At 40.9% G+C, this 20237-nt stretch overlaps 1 protein-coding gene across 3 annotated transcripts in view; it reads left to right on the top strand.

Annotated features, from left to right (window-relative positions):
- Positions 1 to 20237, top strand: part of PAK5 (p21 (RAC1) activated kinase 5) — a 291608-nt gene that overhangs the window by 11525 nt on the left and 259846 nt on the right. Inside the window, exon 1 of one of the 3 annotated variants that reach the window (XM_032351408.1) lies at positions 5093 to 5113. The exons of the other annotated variants lie outside the window; for them this stretch is intronic. The gene's annotated coding sequence lies outside the window, so the exon portion shown is untranslated. Of the gene's footprint in view, positions 1 to 5092; positions 5114 to 20237 lie in introns of those variants that run through there. 3 annotated transcript variants of the gene reach the window in all.

The raw sequence follows: 20237 nt of genomic DNA, 5'->3' as shown, positions 1-20237 counted from the left end.
CTATAAATGAAAAACATGTGGAAGGAAAGATTGATACTGTGTTTCTGGTTAGAGACCAATTCCAATATTGAATATGGGTATAAAGTAGACCTTCTAAATACATTGAAAAGAAAGTAATGAAGCAAACCATAAATGAAGAACCAGCTTTCCAGGAATAGAGTAAATAAACTGAGCTTCTGGGACGCCTGGGTGGCTCAGTTGGTTCAGTGGGTACCTTCAGCTTGGGTCACGATCCCAGGGTCTTGGGATTGAGTCCTACATTGGACTCCTTGCTCAGCAGGGAACCTGCTTCTCCCTTTTCCTGCTCTGCCTCCACTCCCTCTGCTTGTGCTCTCTCTCTCTCTCTGACAAATAAGTTTTTTTTTGAAAGACTTTATTTATTTGAGAGAGCATGAGTAGGGAGAAGGTCAGAGGGAGAAGCAGACTCCCCATGGAGCTGGGAGCCCGATGTGGGACTTGATCCTGGGACTCTGGGATCATGACCTGAGCCGAAGACAATACTTAACCAACTGAGCCACCCGGTGTCCCAATAAAAATAAATAAATAAATAAATAAATAAATAAATAAATAAAATAAACTGAGCTTCTTAAAAAAATATTACAAATAGTTATTTGATTACCAGATGTAACTTCCACTTCTCCGATGTCTCAAACCTGATATGAGTATGCATGGTCGGTGATGCTTGAATATTAGTTGATATTTTATATGGAAAGCTAGGGTTTTATTCACTTCTGCTCTCGTCTTTGGTACCACGTGTTTCCATAGTAACAGATGCACTAAAAAATGAGAAAAACCAGGAAGACTGGGGAGGGAAATGAATCAAAGTAAGTGGTTCGAGTAAGGGTTTCCCCAATGTGGGACCGGGGTCTCTTCAGGCTTCTGGTCACAGATATTTGTGGCAGGATGCCCAGAGAGAGACTATTCTAGGGTGATAACTGGAAGGGATTTTAAAGACCGTATATAGATACACTATGACAGCAATTACTTGGTTGACCTCAGCTTGGATTCCTGTAGCGGGTACCTGCATTGCAACATTAGCATTCTACTCCGGTTGAAAGAAGCACTCAACACCCAGAGCCCACTAACAACTAGGAATCAGGGAACACAAATGGAGACTTTTACTATCTGTGAAATATAGCTGGGCTGTCCTTTGAAAGCTGGAAAGTGTGGGAGAACACTGTGAATTAGGTACTAACCACTTGACAATGCCATTTTAGAGCAGAGCCTTGTGGTCTGGATATGTTCTTTTTGGCACACATGGTGTGAAATTTCCCCTAAAAATTCAGCTTTCTTCTCTTTTAAAAGAAAACTGATATATACACAAGTACAAAATCTGGCAGTGCGAGGTTTTCTTATGGCACCCATTCACTGTAGCTGAGAAGCTGTGTTCATCATAGACAGGTAATGGAGTCTTCACTCTGTCACAGTTTCCATCACTCCCTTAGGGATCCCATCAGGCCATTTTATTGTTTAAGTTGCTGTCTTGTTTCTTGAAGTCTTTTGAATTTGTCATCTTTGGATTACAGGAGAGGATTGCTTTATGGTTTTGAGTCATTATTATACAATGTTCCTTCTTAATCTCATTTCCTGAAAATATAAGCCTATTTGTTTAATAATTTAAATATAAGGCAAATGAGATTTCAGAAAGATATATATTTTATAGTTCCATCCTAGGGAAAAAAAAATATTGAGTTAAGCCTTCTTAGTATTTGCTGGGAATATTTGCATAGTTAAGCTTCAGCACCTCAACTTCAATATTTTTGCAATACGGGGTAATTATTAAAAACTTCCTCTGTGTTCCATTTGAATTAAGCCAAAATAGAAAAGGAAATCCTGTGGTCTTGAGCTTGCTGGAGGTAGGGATTATCAAAACTCAGAGGGATGCTATCATATTTCATGTGATACTATCATCTGGAAAATATAAAACATTCAGAATGCAAATATGCCCACAGAAGTGAGGGAGAACCTTATAAATGATATGCACTCTATAGAATACCTGGGAGAAGCTCAAAATCAATATTGGAATCACCCAGGGCAACGGAGAATAATGATATCACTGTACCTTCCTAAAAAGTAATGAAAAACGAATGAGATAGAAAATTCCAGAGTTGTCCCTAGAGTTACTATTTGCTTGAAATAGGAGCATAAGAGAAGACTTTAGAAAGTGGCTTCCCAGTTCTTTTCAGACCTCAGCTTGATTTTACTTGTTTGTTTATTTGAGAGAGAGAGCAGGAGCAAGGGAAAGGGTAGAGGAAGAGGGAGAAGCAGACTCCCTGCTGAATGGGGAACCTGACACAGGGCTTGATCCTGGGACCCTGGGGTCATGACATGAGCTAAAGGCAGACGCTTAACCAACTGAACCACCCAGGTGACACCCCTATGCCTGATTTTAAACACAGAGCACTGCCTGCCTGTCAGAGGGGGTTTTCTTTCCTAGGTAAACCGGATTGTGCAAAGACTGTCAATGTCCCTATAAAACAACTTTCGAAGTTAATCACTTAACTGGTAGGATTAAAAAAAACAAAAGCAAAAACAAAAATAATTGGATCTTTTAGGGTGGTGCCTGCCTGCTTCTGCTTTTTTGGTTTTTGTGTTTTTGTTTTGTTTTGGTTTGGTTTTTTTGGACAGGCTAGATAAAAAGGATTAAAGGATAAAAATTTAAAAATAGGATAAAAGTAGATACCGACAGTGACCATTCCTCACTAGTCATTCATTTATCCCACAGACTTGAGTTCAGTACTGCAGTGTTGACTGGGGTGGTACTTCAGTGAATATAGATAAAAATCCCACAGGGGAGAGACAGTAAACAATAAATGAAGAAACGGATAGAATGTTGGAAGGTGATTGGAGCTTTGAAAAAAAGAGTGCTATCAAGGGGTTAGGAAGTGAGTGGGATGGTGGCAGGAAAGGGTGCAGTTTTAAATGGGTGTGTGTGGGGGGGGGGAGTCAGGATAGGCCTTGTTGAAGGTGACATTGAAGAAGAGGAGGGAACTGCTTATGCAGGTCTGCCTTGTAAGGCATATAGGAGAACATCCCAGCAGAGAGAACCGAGTGCACAGGCCCCAAGGTACAATGCCTGGCTTGTGGGAGGAAGTCCGGGGAGAACTAGTGTGGCTAGAACAAAGTGAAGGAGGGGTCAGAGTCAGCAGGGCACCTTAGCCTTTTCTCTGAGCAAGATGGGGAGCCACTGGAGAGATTTGAGCAGAGGACAGAATCTGACCTATTTTACCAGGAGTTCTCTGGCTTCCCTGTTGAGAAGGCGCAAGTATGAAAGTGGGGAGACTGATCAGGGGAACATTTTGATAATTCCGATAAGAGAGATGGTGGCGTGACCAGACTTAGAGCTGTGGAAGTGGTGAGTTGTGACCCAGTTCTTACACATTTTGCAGGCAGGGTTTCTTTAGGATTCAGTATGGGTTATGAGAGGAAGGGAAGAGTCAAGGAAGACTCCAACATTTTTGACCTGAGCACCTGGAAGAATGAAGCTGCCTTCACCTAAGGAAGGGAGGACTGTGGGAGAAGGAGATTTCTGGGGGGTCAATCAGGAGTTTAGTTTCAACAGTGGACATCTACTTCTGGTGGAAATGTTGAGTAGTTTGTGAGTCTGGGGTTAAGGAAAGAAGTCTGGGCTGGAGGTAGAGATGATGATCTCACCAAAGCAAGTGAGTTTACATAGAGAAGGAATCCAAGGGTTGAATCCTGGGTGGAATGTGGGTAGAAGAGGTGGCTAGAACCCTTGGGTAGAAGAGGTGGATCCAGTAGAACCAGCAGAGCCAGCTGCTCCAGGATCTACCCAATCATGGACATGGTGGTTGACAGGCTTCTCTTTAGGGTGATGGGGCTGAATGGGTCACGTGACCCTGATCCTCTGCAGGCTACTCTCAGCCTGTTCCCATGCAACTGAGCAGGGATCCAAGAGAAAAGGGAGGTACACAGGCATCTTAAGGCCCAGACTGGGAGAAGGTACATGATCACTGTAGGCACATTCTCTTGGTCAGAGCAGATTTCGAGGCCAGCCCAGATTTAAGGGGTAAGGAAGTGGACACTACTTAAAAGTTGCTGCACAGTCCCATTGCAAAGGCCTTGGATGCAGAGGTGGAGGCTATGGCTGTTTTGCAGTGTATTCCAATTTGCATACGAATGGCCTCTTGCAAAGACCCTTAGAAATTTTCATTTGGAAATAGAATTTTAAGTGTCGGGTCACATGTCAGCCTCATTCTTGAGCCGCTGAGGGCACTGTTACTGCAGCCCTGCTAACTGCCCAAATTTTTCTGGGTGAAAATAGTTTTTCATGCAGTTCCATGTTGACAGAATTTGAACCACAGCTCTGGCTCCTGGGTTTTTAATAATTTCTGAGATGAAGTTATGGCACACAGTAGGTGCTCAAGAAGCTATTTATGTGGCTATAAAAAGACAAGCTATACTATAGAGTTAGAACGATGGTGTTTACCATAACAGATCATCTGAGCATTTATTACTTGCCAGATATTGTTGCATGCATTACGTGCCCTATCTTATTTAATGCTTCCAGTGGGCTTATGAATGAGGTGCTCTCCTTATTCTCATCTTATGAGGAGTCAGGAACAAGTAGTTTATTTGGAAAGTTCCAGAAACACCATTAGAAGAGAAGGGGAAGTAACATAAGGAAGGAAAAGCTACCCAAACTTGAATTTACTACTGGCGGAACTGGAAATGGTGTATAACTCACGCTTCAGAATGATTCCTTCCAAAAAGGAAGAGCTGAGATATTTATACACCAACTTCCCTCTGGAACCGGTTGAAGACTGTATCCAGGGGGTCTTAATTCAGCTGTATTTCCAACCTTACGTGGTTTGGAAAAAGCTCCTAGGAACACAGATACAGGCCATTGGAAGTTTTAGGAGGCATATGGATGGCATTAAAAGGGCTTGATATGTCCATACCTGGTTTTTCCTTAGCATGTGTCTGCAGAACTTCACAGGTCAGTGTGTTTTTGTTTTTTAGTTTTTGTTGTTGTTTTTATTTTTTTGAAAACGCTATCTTTTGCTAGCCAATGGTGAGTATATTAATCGGACGATCGAACAGCCTAGACAAGGACACTGCATGTACAGTGGAAGAGGACACTGAGCCAGAGGTGAGTTGCTCTCATAATCACGGTCATTCCAATTGAATGCAGCCATATAACTGTCAGTACTGACTTGGGGTCTTAGGTAATTAAACATGCCGTTGTTAAATGTACTGGATACTGAAAAATGGGACAGAAGTAAGGCTACAATTGACCTTGTGACAAAACAGAGGATAGAATATTCCCCAGGAGTAAATCGTTTGCCCATGTAATGCAATTGCATTCTTGTCGGACACTGGTGGACCAGTTGGTAAGCCATCTCCTCCAAGGCATTAATGGAACTCTGTGTCCCAAATAAGGTATTTCATGCCATGATCATTTTTTAGCAGCAAATAACACGAAAGCAGGGAAACATTGGAGAAAATATAATAAAAGTTGTATCTATTAGCAGGAATAATAAAAATGGTCTTGAGTCTGAGCCTTGCTAGGAACCCCAAACCAAAAATATTTTCACATAGAGAAAGAAGGGGGTGTAACACATATGCTGAGGGCAGAGACAGGCTTAGTCATATTTATATATGGGTATACAGTAAACGTTGGTATATTTTAACGGGGTGTTGAAATGTACTTGATAGGCAGTTAGCAGCCTGTAGTGGGGTTGCAGAAAATAACCCAGATGGTTCCCTTGATAAAACTTATCAGTTGAAGTGGTTTGGGATTGTAGGCAAAGTGTTTTAAAATTGGCCCTCTGCCTCAAATGGTGTGGCACAAGAAAGGGATCCAAAGCTGATGAGGTCGTAACAGTGATCACCAGTGAGGATATTCAGGTTTGGCAGGTCCCAAATCATTGCACCTTCAAAATAACGCCTGTTAAGCCTTAGATTTGAGGTATTTTTTTTTTTTTAAGATTTTATTTGTTTATTTGATAGACAGAGATCACAAGTAGGCAGAGAGGCAGAAAAAGGAGGAAGCAGGCAGGCTCCCTACTGAGCAGGGAGCCCAATGTGGGACTCCATCCCAGAACTCCGGGATCATGACCTGAGCCAAAGACAGAGGCTTTAGCCCACTGAGCCACCGAGGCACCCCTTGAGGTATGGTTTTAAGAAACTCATCCTCATTGGTATAGCAAGGAGCCCTCTAGGTTTCTTTCTCACACCAGATAGCACCTGGAGCTTCCCACCAGGAATGGCAGAAGCATGTAAAGTCCTTCTGTAATTTCTGGGGTGCCTAAAGGGGTAAGGAGGAGGACGCCGAAGAGAGCTATCAGAGCCAGAGGAAGAGTGGTCCTTGGTGGCTTTGGACCATGAACACTGAGCCCTTCATTACCATCTTCGGTTGCTCTAAGTGTGGAAACCCTGAGGGTTTCAGTTTTGCCCTTCCCTCTTCAGAACTTAAGAACTCACCGTTCAGTTCCTTTATAGTCAGGACGTCTGTGTTGTAAAAATTCAGGGGCACCATTCACCTCTGATCTGTGTGAATGGCGCCTCCTGGTGGTGTAGTCCGCAGCCTGAATGGGCCTCTTACAGGGACAATGCTTATGATGTGCTTGGTTTAATCCAAACTTGGTGGGGTGGATCACCGTGCCTTGTAATCACGTGTTTCCTGTTCCTTTTCCCTCTTGCTCCTGGTGGACTGGAGGAAGCTAGACTTTAGCTATTCCTAATCAAGCCTCTCACGTGACACCTTGTGTGTTGAGTTACTTAATTCGTCTTTATAGAACACATGAATGAGGATGATGCTCTGACTTGGGAGCCTTGATGAGGTGTTAGGCCCCGTGTGAATTGTTTTGTCTGTTGCTGTTCCCTGACCCAAACAAAACACCCTGTTGGATTTTTTCAAGAGCTGGTCATTGATATAGGAGGGAGGTGAACCCAGAGGACCCCTGGAGGAATGGCCAGGAGGACTGTTCTCCTAGAAGAGGAGTAAAGGACAGGAAGGAGTAGATTCAGGGAAGCTTGGTGGTGGGAAGCTGAACGTTCTTGTTGGGAGCCATCTCTATTTATCTTCAAAGATGAAGGCAAAATGACTCACTCAGTTAGACGTGGAAGGTTGTGGCGGTCTTGACAATGGTGATGGCAGTTTTAAGGAAAGTGGAGAAAGTATGCACTGGTCTTTGCAGAAATTCAGAGAGACTTAGTTGCTAAGAGACCGTAGCATTTCCATGTCTTTCCATCAATTTCTGTTAATGAAACCATGGCTGTGAGTGAAAACTCTAAGTACACATTTTCTTTGTATCTACCAAAAAAAAAAAAAAAAGTTTGGCCCATTTAATTAGAATCTAAAATAAAAGCAGAGAGGCTTTGGGCACATAGGGGAAATTTGAATTTTGTCAAATGCATTTAAAGGAAATAAACACTACTTCTACTGATTTCTGACTATTGATTCATTTTCATGAAAGGTGATATTAAGAGGAGGAAATACGAATGGACTCCCTGTAGGCTGAACTTTTACAGCCTGAAGCTATTGGAAGCACAGACTGAGAGTCTTCAACCCGATTCTTTTGCTTGAAGAAGACTCAACTCAAAGGGCTGTAGCTCACAGTGTACCAAGCAAAGTAGTCTCTACTGACCTAAATAGTTGAAATGTCCAGCAATACATCTGGATCAGAAGCTTAGAAGTATTATCATGGTGCCATTTCTTACCATCTCCCAGCTTTGTATGTTTCTGGATGGGCTTCATTCTCAAGCAGGTTCTCCCATTTTTTTTTTTTTTTTTCTGATAAGATGGCCCCCCTCCAGCTCTAGGTTTAGAGCCTACTAATGTTAAAAGGCAGAATGCCCAAGAATTCCAGCAAAAGTCTCAGAATTAGATTTCAGTGTTAATTCTGTGGGGGTCACATGAAAGTGCTTCTTCCTAGTCTTATTACTTGGGGGAATGTATTACCCTCTGACCCCACTTGAGCCTAAACCTGTCCCCAGAGTCAGAAGTCAGAGTGGAGTTCCTATCTCCTGAACCACTTGGACTATGAGTGTGTGTGTGGGGTGAATGTAGAGAGGATTCACAAGGAGTATCAGGATGTTATCCAAAACAGGAGCAATGGATGTCATTATGAAAAAATTTTGTCCTTAGAATGGATAAAATTAAAATTGACCATTGCAATTCTATTCCCTACAAAGTTTCCTGGCCCAGTGAAATTTCTCTGGTCACATGATTTTGGCAGCTCTTATTGGACTAATTGTATTTAAAAATTTCTATTTTTCCTGGAAATGAATTAGCTTCCAAAGACACTATACATAGATTCTTTTTCCTCATCCTCTTGTGATCTTCGCTTTTTATCTTTGTGTCCTAATTTTGCCATTGTACTGCTGCTTCTATTTTGGAACCTTGGTAAGAAATAGATTTGTGTGCATATACTGATTTAGTATGAAATTAAAATGAAAAGTCATTTGCATATTCAGAATCTATCTTAATGGGAAGAAAATCAGTGATAGTTGCAACCTGTTTCTCAGGGAAATGAACGTATGTGGGTTAGTGGGAACATAATGTCCCACCAAACTATCATGCAATGTATGCACCCAAGCCCTCAACCTCTCCTGGTATTTTCTCTTTGGTTTTATCATGCAGAATGTATTTTGTCTCCATGATTTAATGATCGGGTATTGCAATGCCCTGCATAGTTTTGTGTTTTGTTAGGTCTGTTCAACTTTTGCACAGGACAAATTGGAAAGCACCTTTGGTAAACTACTCCTGTTATTATTTAATTGAAATGTCCAGCACCCTTGTATTATTTCTACAGTCCTCCTGCTAACCTACAATCTATTTTAACATTGTACACCTACTATTATCTTGGCTTTGGATGTCTGCGAATTCTTGAGAAAATGGCAAACTTAGAATCCCACCTGATGACTGCCTTCAGCCCCATTGAAACCATGTTTTCAGTCTTATCCATGGAACATTATCAGATAAATACTTTATGATAAATTCATCCATCATTCAAGGGTGAAACATCAGTGGCCTTCGGAACATCAGGTCTGTGAGCATCTTTAGGTTATGTTCACTGTCCCTGACATGGTTAGTGTTTGTGGTTCTTGTAGATTGGCCGTCTTCTGCTCTGTGAGCTGCTATTCCCAGGTCGATGGATTGGCAGTTCCAGATCCCTCGCTTTCCCTTCCTTTGACCTCCTTTCGGGTTGCCTTCTTGAAAAATCTGCATGTCCTTCTACTTTGTCCTCCAGAAAAGAGAAGATTGAGGTCCTTCTTGGGGTGGGGGATGGGGACTGAAATTCTTCCCCTGGGACAATTTTCCTCCAGCCCAAAGAGCAGAAAGAACATTGAGTAGAAAACTGCTTGAAGGCATTATTCATTCTGAATTTGCATTTCTTCCTATTTTCGTGTTTTCTTTTCAAAAAAATTTTGTGGTCTTTAATTTTCACAACAGAAGCAGTTGAGTATTTGTTTTGGAAATGGCAGCTGAATTTTTCTGTGACAAAGGTAAGCTGCTGACCCCAGCTGCTCTGTGACCCGGTGGGGAGGAAGGTCCTGCTGCTTGAGTCTGGTTGTGTCCGGCCCTCACCTGGTTCAACCTCATTAACAGTTGGGAAATTTGATGTAAGACACAGGGGCCAACCTGCTGTGTAACTCGTACTAGCTATGACCGCTAACTAAGCAAAACCTCATTATTACAAAGGCACTTCGCACAGTGCGTAGGACGTTGGATCTAGAGTTTGGCACATGTGGGTCCCTGGCCATGCCTGGACCATTGCAAGCTATGCAAATTGACCCAATTTATAAGTTACTCTGAGCACTGATTTCCTAAGGATTAAAAAAATAATGCTATTAGGTAACTCATAGTGTTGCTGTGGGTTAGCAGCATTCCTGCCCCCCAATGTGACTCTGGTGTACTTTCTACACACTTTTATGTTTATTATTTATTACTGTGATTTCAGGGTGCTTTGGTGGCTCAGTCGGTGAAGTGTCTGCCTTTGGCTCAGGTCATGATCCCAGGGTCCTGGGATTGAGCCCTCTGTCCGGCTTTCTGCTCAGTGAGGAGCCTACTTCTCCCTTAGCTACTCTCCCTGCTTACTCTCTCTCGCTCTCTGTCTCCCTCTCATAAAGGATATCTTATTACTATTATTTTGTACTTTTTTATTATTTTCCTCCTCAGCCATTAAAATCTCTTACCCACAAGATCAAGGACCTTGTCTATTTTGTTTAGCTCTCTATCTCCAGGGCCTGGAACATCCGTGGGGATCAGTACCTATCTGTGGACTGAATGGATAAACCATGCTTGGCACACAGAAGGCGTTCGATAAATGCACATTGTCATTTGCTGATACCTGAGGCTCTTCTGTGTGGAGCTTGAAAGTCTTCTATTGGAATATAAGATTTTTTGACTATACCGATGTAAAATTCTACTAAGAGTTTGAAGCTGTAGTGATTCTGAGATTGCACATCCACCACAAACTGTAATTATGTTGAATGTCCTTACATGTATATTCTTAAATTCGTAGTAAACCATGATTTTGATTCAAAGAAATCCCGGACAAGTTGAGAGAATTTGTTCAGTTACAAGTGGTGATGAGCATTCAGCTGTCCTATTGTTCTTCCTCTAGGGCACATCTGTATAGTGATAGTTCTAGTAGAATCGTAAAACTAGTATTAGTAATGGGAATGGTGACCAACCTTTATTTCATTCTTCCCTGTGGCTGATATTGATGAAGTGTTCTAGAATGTAGGTGAGGTTTGGTGGGTTGAGGTCTGGAGCCTATGACCAAGAAAGAATTCTTGAGACATCTTGGGGCAAAATGGTGGTTTATTAAAGTAAGGGGACAGGACTCATGGGCAGGAAGAGCTGCTGCCCCGGGGGATGTGAGGAGTGGTCTATTATATACTTGTAAGCTGGGGAGAGGGTTAGGGATGGCACTCTAATGAATTTTGGAAGCAAGGTTTCTAGGACCTTGAGGGCTAGCTATTGTCTGGGGAAAAGGTTATTCATTACCGGTAATAAAACCTTTTCGTGAGACCCTTTAGATGTATATTATTGGGCCATATGCTTGGGAATGATTGTTGTTGACACTATCTTGGAGGTTTAGAGATAAGGTTTCCAAAGGAATCGTTAAAGCAGACTTATAGGATCCTGGTTGGGGTAGGGGTCAGTCAGGCTAGGATTGCCCTTTGCCCTTAGCAAAGCCTTGAGGTGGGGGTAGTTGAGTCCCTAGAGGAGAGTCACTCTGCCTGTTTTAAGGCCTTGTCCATAGGTAAGGAAATTCAATAATTTTTCTTCTGCCTCTGTTTCCCACATCAATGTGATGCTCACAGTAATCCCTGGAGGTTGGTACTATAGCAATCCCCATATTTCAGATGGCAAAATTGAGGCTTGAGGGAAGTTACTTACCCGAGGTTATGCTGCCACTCCTGAACGTGGTCAAGGTCACACAGAGCCTGTTGTCAATGGCCGTCAAGCAGTATTGACCCCAGAGTGCCAGTTCCCGGAATTGAGAACTTTTATTAAAGCAGACTGACCCTCACACTTCAGTGATTCCAAACCCGCAATTCCACTGCAGTGTGACTTTCAAGTTCCCCAAATGGTGTGTGTGTTTTCTGCTTTATGAGAGCCCTCTTCACCTTGTGCTGTGAGGAGCTGGGTGTCTGGTCTCGGGGAAGGGAAACCCAGAGAAGGAACTCCATTGGTTTGAGGGGTTGGAGAGTCAGGAAGGAGCTGGTATCTGACATGTGAAATAGAAGTGGATTGTATTGTTTTTTCCCCTGAGTAGGTTGGTGGGATTAAATTTAATTACCATTTTAGTAGGCAGAAGAAAGGAAAAATTTCTACCTAGTGGAAATAAAAAGAATTGCTACAGTAGACCTTGAATCATAATAAAGGACTTGCTGTGAATCACCAGAGGCCACAGTGAGAACAGATTATTCAGAACACAAAGAATCAATAGGACCGGGATAAAATTATACCTGAACAATGATTTGGCATATGAAAGTAATTACTGTTCCCTGTAGGACTTGGGGAGGATCTGGCATTGGGGGTGGGGCAGTGTGTATGTGCTCAAGTGGAATGTGTGATTTTTGGAGAGCGGCTCCAGGGATGGGGGGACGGTCCAGTAACATCACCCAGACCCTCACAGTGCCTCACTTCCCAAGAAACTCCAAGCATTTCACAGACGGATGTCAGTTCTCACTCCCTGCTTTCCCCAGGAATGGCGGCAGGTAATCCTATTTCTTTTTTCAGTGCAGATACTAAACCAGATTTATATGGCCAACACTATGGATAACAAAAGTATTGCAAGACTTCGAGCGGGTCACCTTCATTGGCCTTGCCCCGGCGCCCAGAACAAGAAGTTGGAGGGATTCAGAGTCCAAAAGAGATTCAGAGCAGTGAGGTTTTGAGTAGAAGATATTTCTATTAACTTATATTTTTACCTTCTATGCCTAAAAAGTGACCTAGGATCCCAAGCTTTTGTAAGGTAAACTAAAAACCCTAACTGATAAAGTAATAGTGGGATATTTTAACCAAAAATAAAAAATATTTTTTATTGACTTCTAAAACAATGGTGCATCTTGTAATTCCTGCTGTCTTAAATTCAACGAAATACGTTACTATTAACCATTAGCAGTTTTTGAAGGCTAAGCACTAGGCTGAGCCCTTTATAAGCATTATGTCATTTATTTTCTTACCCCCATTTCACTGATGATGAAACTATGGCTTAAAAAGGCAAGACAACTCACAGAGATAAAAATAATTTCATAATCTTTCTGTGTAGAACTTTTTAGTGGTTTCACATTGGATCTGAGTAAAATCTAAACTCCTTACTTAGACTCTGCTGCTCTTTTATGATATGGCCGCTATCCACTTCTCCCACCTCATCTCCCTGCCTGGCTCTCCTGTTGGTGTTCACTTGTCATTCTTTGTGCCTTGAATATGATGTGTGAAAACTTGACCTGTCTGGCTCATTCTTGTCATTCGGATCTCAGCCTGACTGGTATCTATTCAGAGAGGTGTTTGACATTCAGCCTAAAGCAGACAATCCAACCCTATTCCATCATGTGGCTTCATTTTAATCTTATTTAAAAGATTTTCTATTAATCCTAACATATATACAAAACATACACTTTTTTAAAAGATTTATTTGAGAGAGAGAGAGAGAGACTGGGAAGAGAGGGAACACAAGCAGGGGGAGTGGGAGAGGGAGAAGCAGGCTTCCCACCGGCAGGGAGACTGATGTGGGGCTCATCCCAGGACCATGGGATCATGACCTGAGCTGAGCTGAAGGCAGATGCTTAACAACTGAGCCACCCAGGTGCCCCAAACAGTATACACATTTTTAAGATTTGTTTGTTGGAAAGAGAGTGCACAAGCAGGAGGAGCAGCAGGCAGAAGGAGAAGCAGACTCCTCGCTGAGCAAGGAGTCCAACGCAGAACTTGATCCCAGGACCCTGAGATGATGATCTGATGCTCTACTGAATGAGCCACCCAGGTGTTGCAAAAGTACACACATCTTCAGATGATAACTTGAGTTTTTGCAACGTGAACTCACCTACATACCAGGACCTAGCTCAAGACAGAATATCCCCAGCACCTTGAAGCACCGCCCCCCCACCGGGTTCCTTTCTAGTCACTACACCCTACAGGTAACTGCCACCCTGCCTTCATATTAGCACTGAGTAAAATTGGGATCAGAAGGCCTTGTTTTTGCCTGGCTTCCTTCGCTCAATATTTCATCTGCGAGTAGTAGTTCACTCACTCTCATTACTATGTCGTGTTTCATTGTATGGCTAGACCACCGTCTGTTTAGTCTACTGTTGATGGGCATTTGGTTGGTTTTCAGGCGGGAGTATTCCAAAGAGGGCTGCTGTAAATGTTCTTGAATATAATTTTTGGTGAGTACCATGGGAATCAACTTAATTCTACTAAAACTATGTGGATGTACTTATTTAAACGTTTCTGTCTAGCTCTGCCCCTTATTAAAAAGTAATCTTAGGAAAGTAAAGAACTGGCTTATACTTTGACTCATTTGTGTTTATTTTGGAGCTTTATTGAGAGGTAATCGTCATATGATAATCTGTATATTTAACTTTTACAATCTGAGTTTCGATTAATGTGTATACTCCTAGAACCATTACCGCAATCAAGATACTGAACAAATCGGTCACCCCCAAAGCTTGCTTGTTCCTTATGATCTCTTCTTCAGGGGCCTCCTGTCCCAGACAACCACGGATTTAACGTCACCATATATTAGTTTGCATTTTCCAGAATTTCATATAAATGGGATCATAAGTCTTTTCTGTTTCTCTCGTCATCATTATTTAGAGATTCACATTGCCTGTATCAGTAGATTTTTATCCCTGAGTAGCAGTTTGTTGTATGGGTTTACTGCCATTTGTTTGTTCATCTGTTGATGCTTTCACTTTCCTTGGGTACGTATCTAGGAATGAAATGGCTGAGTCATACAGTAGGTGTCTGCTTAATTCTATAAGAAACTGTGAGTCCATGAAAGAGTTCCAGTGGCTCCACAGCCTTCCCAGCACTTTGATCTGTTTTTTTTTTTTTTTTAAAGATTTCATTTACTTATTTGACAGATCACAAGTAGGCAGAGAGGCAGGCGGGGGAGGGGGAAGCAGACTCCCCGCTGAGCAGAGAGCCTGATGTGGGGCTCGATCCCAGGATCCCAGGATCATGACCTGAGCCAAAGGCAGAGGCTTTAACCCCACTGAGCCACACAGGCGCCCTGGTATCTCAAGGTTTAATTCACATTTCCCTAAAGTTGAACATCTATTTATGTATTTTTTTGCCATGTGTTTATCTTATTTAGTGAAGTATCTGTTAAAATTTTTTGTTCAATTTTAAAAATGGGGATTTTCTTATTAAAGAGATTAGAAATCTTTCAAGGTATATTTTACACAAAAGGCTTTTGTTAGATATATATTTTACAAATATTTTGTCCCAGACTGCGGCTTGCCATTTCATTCTGACAGCAGTGTCTTTTATTTTCTACTTTAACTGGAAGCCAGAGCAGTGGTTGGCACACGTTGGTGCTCAAAAATCATTCCTTAAAAAGTGGCCTTTGGGAAAGGTGGTCCCCTAGCAGGCATCTCAGATTCCAAATCCGGTTTGACCAAGCCCAGGACTCCCCATTTGCATCCTATACATTAGACATATGGGCATGTATACTAGGTCTATAATGTAATATGTTTACTTGAAGGAGTTTCTGACTTGGTAATAATAGCTAACATGTTCTGTGAAAGGACTCTGTGCCAGGCCCTGGTCTAAGCCCTTGTCCTTCATTAAAGAAGTGCGGGGACTCCTGGGTGGCTCCGTCTGCTAAGCGTCTGCCTTCAGCTAAGGTCATGATCCCAGGGCTCTGAGATGGAGTCCCACTTTGGGCTCCCTGCTCAACAGGAACCTGCTTCTCCCTCTGCTTGCGGCTCTCCCTGTTTGCGGGCTCTCGCTCTGACAAGTAAATAAAATCTTAAAAAAAAAAAAAAAAGCGACATAGGGATGAATGATAGCACCTCTTAGGAAAGTAAGGAATCTGAGGCTGATGGAGATGAAAACACCTGGTCCAAAATCACTAAGAGGGAAATGGAAAGCTAGCTTTGGAGCGAGCTATTGTAGCTCCTTCGTCCATGGAGGGCTGGTGTGTGGAAGAGATGAAGAACGACTGGAAGCAGCACAGTGACATTTCTGTTACGCAACTTTGCATTGTTTCGTGCGCTGTGTGAGCATATGCTTTTATTTATTTATTTATTTTTGAAGATAATATTGTAAAACAATTACATGTACTCAGGAGTTGGGCTCCTCAATTTCAAGGCAAAGGCATGTCTGAGTTTCTACTTGTAGAGACCAGCTGGGATGACGGTGGCTGCCTGGCGGCTGCCCACCAACCCCTGGTCTTAGTGGCACCGTTGCCTTCTCTTTCCATCTGTGTTGTTAGACCTGATGCCTGCAGGTGACAAGTGCTTTTCACTGAGTTGGATTGGTTGGCCTGCTTTTTAGTGTTTCAGGTATAGATTTAATGTTTTAGATTGTTCTTTATTAGTAAAATAAACCAAGAGATTTTTCTACCTCTTTCACCCGCTCTGTTATCAGAATACATTTATTTGGGGACAGAGAGGAAGAGGGTATGTATCTTAGTAGTATTTAGGGGTTGCCGGGTGGTAAGTCTCATCAAAAGGAAAACTGGGTAGGATAGTACATTTCAAGAAATCACACTGGATCAGTTGGGGGGCGGGGCAGATTAATTTGTAAGGAAGAGATCGTTGGCCAGCACTTTGTAAACAATCTCGTGCTCATTTTACTCAATTTAAACATTCCACAGTCATTAAAAATACTCAAGTAGTGCTTAGACAGCAGAGAATGTATGAAAATGTGCAACAAATCATGCTATCTATATAAATTGTTATACTTCTTCCATTGCTGATGTGGCTACCAGATGTCTTTTGTGAGCTGTCTTGGATAGTGTTTTCCTTACGCTTGAATTATTTGAAGACTCATTTCCTGAATATCTCCAACTGTGTGTGTATGTGGTGTGTATACAGTGAAACTCTGTAAGGTTTTCATTCACCTATCTCAAGAAATAGGGAAACCTGACTTTGCCCATTCTTATTGGTGCATATTAAGAAACTTCAACGGGGGAATAGCAGGCAGAGTACATTTTGCAGAGATACTCTTAACAGCTAATGGTCAAAGGGTCATTTCAAGTTTGAGATAACAGAGTTGGAATTATAAATGGTAGTGTCTCGAGATGTCAGAAAAGCAAATATCTGCCCAATTAAGTCTACTCAGATACTACCTTCAATATATTCTTGGTTTGCCTTGCTGGTATTTGTGTCTTTCTAAAGAAGTGGCTGTCAATTTTGGCTACATGCTGCAGTCACTTGGGGAGCTTTAACATTATTGATGTCTGGGCCCCAGTCCAAGTGATTTTGGTTTAATTGATCTGTGGTATGGTTAGGACATCATGATTTTTTTTAAAGCCTTTATTTACTTTAAAAAAATACCTTAATTCCAGTGTAGTTAACGTACAGTGTTATATTAGTTTCAGATGTGCAATATAGTGACTCAACAATTCCATACATTACTCGGTGTGCATCATGATACGTGTGCTCCTAAAATCCCTTTCACATATTTCACCCATCCCCCACCCACCTCCGTACCCCTGGTAAACCATCAGGTGTCTATAGTTAAGAGTCCATTTTTTGGTTTGTCTCTTTCTTGGTTTTCTTTCTTTTGCTTTTTTCTCTTTCTTCATTTTGTTTCTTAAATTCCACAAATGATTGAAATCATATGGTATTTGTCTTTCTTTGATTTACTTCACTTCACATCCTATCCTCTAGATTGATCCATGTTGTTGGAAATGGCAAGATTTTATTCTCTTTTAAGGCTGAGTAATATTCCATTGTGTGTATATATATATATATTTGTATGCATAAATATATATATTTATATATATATTCCATTGTGTTTATGTATATATGTGTATGTTTATATATATACATGGTTATATACATTGTGTTTATATATATATATTTATATATATATGTATATATATATACACCACATCTTTATCCATTCATCTATCATTGACACTTGGCCTGCTTCTATAATTTGGCTATTGTAAATAATGCTTCAGTAAACATAGGGGTGCATGTATCTTTTCAAATTCATGTTTTTGTATTCTTTGAGTGAATACCCAGTAGTAGAATTTCTGGATTATATGGTAATTCTATTCTTAATTTTTTGAGGAAGCTCCATATTACTTTGTACAATGGCTGCCCCAGTTTGCATTCCCACCAACAGTACACAAGGGTTCCTTTTTCTACACATGCTTGCCAACACTTGTTTCTTGTGGTTTTTTTTTGTTTGTTTGTTTGTTTTAGCCATTCTGACAGTTGTGAGGTGATATTTCATTGTTGTTTTGATTTGCATTTCCCTTATAATGAGTGATGTTGAGCATCTTTTCATGTATCTGTTTGCCATCTCTGTATGTCTTCTTTGGAGAAATGTCTGTTCATGTCTTCTGCCCATTTTTTAATTGGGCTGTGTTTTGGTGTGGTGTTGTATAAAATCTTATATATTTAGGATAGTAACTTTTTAAAAAAAAGATTTTTTTCATTTATTTGACAGAGCAAGAGAGAGAACACAAGTGGGGGGAAAGGGAGAAGCAGACCCCCTGCTGAGCAGGAAACCCCCAACACGGGGCTCAATCCCAGGACCCTGAGATCACAACCTGAGCTGAAGTCAGATGTTTAACCGATGGAACCACCAAGGGGACCCCAGATAGTAACTCTTTATTAGATATGTCATGTGCAAATATATTCTCCCATTCAGTTGGTTGTCTTTTAGTTTTGTTGATTGTTTCCTTTACAGTGTAGAAGCTGGGATGTAGTCCCAATAGTTTATTTTTGCCTTAGTGTCCCTTGCCTCAGGAGACCTATCTAGAAAAATGTTGCTATGGCTCATGGCAGAGAAATTACTGCCAGCACCATACTCCAGGATTTTTATGGTTTTAGGTTTCACACTGGGGTCTTGAATCCATTTGGAGTTTATTTTTGTGTATCGTGTAAGAAAGTGGTCCTGTTCCATTCTTTTGCATTGTTGCTGTCCAGTTTTCCCAGTGCCATTCATTGAAGAGACTTTTTTCCATTGCATATTCTTGCCTCCTTTGTTATAGATTCATTGACCATTTATTCAAGGGTTTATTTCTGGGCTCTCTACACTGTTCTATTGATCTATGTGTTTTTGTGCCAGTACCATACTGTTTTGATTGCTACAGCTTTGTAGTATAGCTTGATACTTGGGATTGTGATACCTCCAGTTTTGTTCCTCTTTTTCAAAATTGCTTTGGCTAGTCTGGGTCCTCTGAGGTTCTATACAAATTTCAGGATATTTACTCTAGTTTTGTGAAAAATGATTTTGGTTTTTTTTTTTTTGATAGGGATTGTATTAAATCTGTAGATTGCTTTGGGTAGTGTAGACATTTTTAATAGTACTTGTTCTTCTAGTCCCTGAGCATGAAATATCTTTCCATTTGTTTGTTATCTTCACTTTCTTTCATCAATGTTTTATAGCTTTCAGAGCACAGGTCTTTTACCTCCTTGGTTAAATTTATTTGTAGGTAGTATTTTTGGTACAATTCTAAATGGGATTGTTAATGTATCTTTCTGTTGCTTCATTATTAATGTATAGAAATGCAACAGATTTCTGTGTATTGATCCTGCATCCTGCAACCTTGCTGCATTGATCAATTCTACAAACTTTTTGGTGGAATCTTTTGGGTTTTCAATATTTAGTATCATGTCCTCTGCAAATAGGGAAAGTTTTACTTCTTCCTTAGCAACTTGGATGCCTTTAACACTTTTTTGGGTCTGATTGCGTGGCTAGGACTTCAGTATTAGGTTCAATAAAAGTTCAGAGTATTGTTATAAGACATCATTGTTATAGGACATCAGGATTTCTGATCGCCCTCCAGGTGCAGAGGAGGTTGAGAACTACTGACCAAAAGGTAGAGGAAGCAATGAGGAACATCTGCGACTATGAACTTAACTCTGACCAACAAGGGGAAGATGGTGAAATGAAGCCAGTTCTTCTTGAGAGGAAGTGGCTGTCATTTTAGTGTTGGAAGGTAGAGCTTCAGTGTTAGGAAAATGCTTACAGACTGGAAAGTCACGGAAAGATAAATAGGATCTGGTGGCCAGAGGCTTTCCAATGTTTGGCAACTCAAGAGGATGAAGAGGCTTCTTCAGAATAAAATTCTGATACTACAGTCTTTCAAGCAGTGCTCTCCAAATGGTAGTTTCTATAATATACGTCGTATATGTTATGATGTCGTATAGCTCACAAACTTAAAAATGGTTATTTATGCATTTATGTAATGCACACTAAACAAAAGAGGCACATTAAACTTGTGAATTTATCTGTAGTAGGTTAGGATAATTTTTTTAGGATAAATTTTTAAAAATGAGTCAATTTAAAATTGATTTAAACAAAATTATAAATAATTCCATAGATGTTATAAATAAGGAATGTAGGATGTGAATAAATTTAAAAACATTTGAGAAATATTAAGTCAGCAAAGACTGTACATCTTTTAAAAAAAAAAAATGGTACCTTGAGCTCAGAGTTTTGAAGAAACAGTACTTACAAATGTGAAGGGACCAAAAACCAAAAATAGAACAAAACAAAAAAACCAATGCAAGGACAATATTTTTTTCAAGATTTATTTATTGGACAGTGAGAGGTTACA

This window comes from Mustela erminea, chromosome 7 (assembly GCF_009829155.1).
Source record: "Mustela erminea isolate mMusErm1 chromosome 7, mMusErm1.Pri, whole genome shotgun sequence".
NCBI classification, from domain to species: Eukaryota; Metazoa; Chordata; class Mammalia; order Carnivora; family Mustelidae; genus Mustela; species Mustela erminea.
The sequence above is the reverse complement of the archived record's forward strand: the minus strand, read 5'-3'. Positions and strand labels throughout refer to the sequence as shown.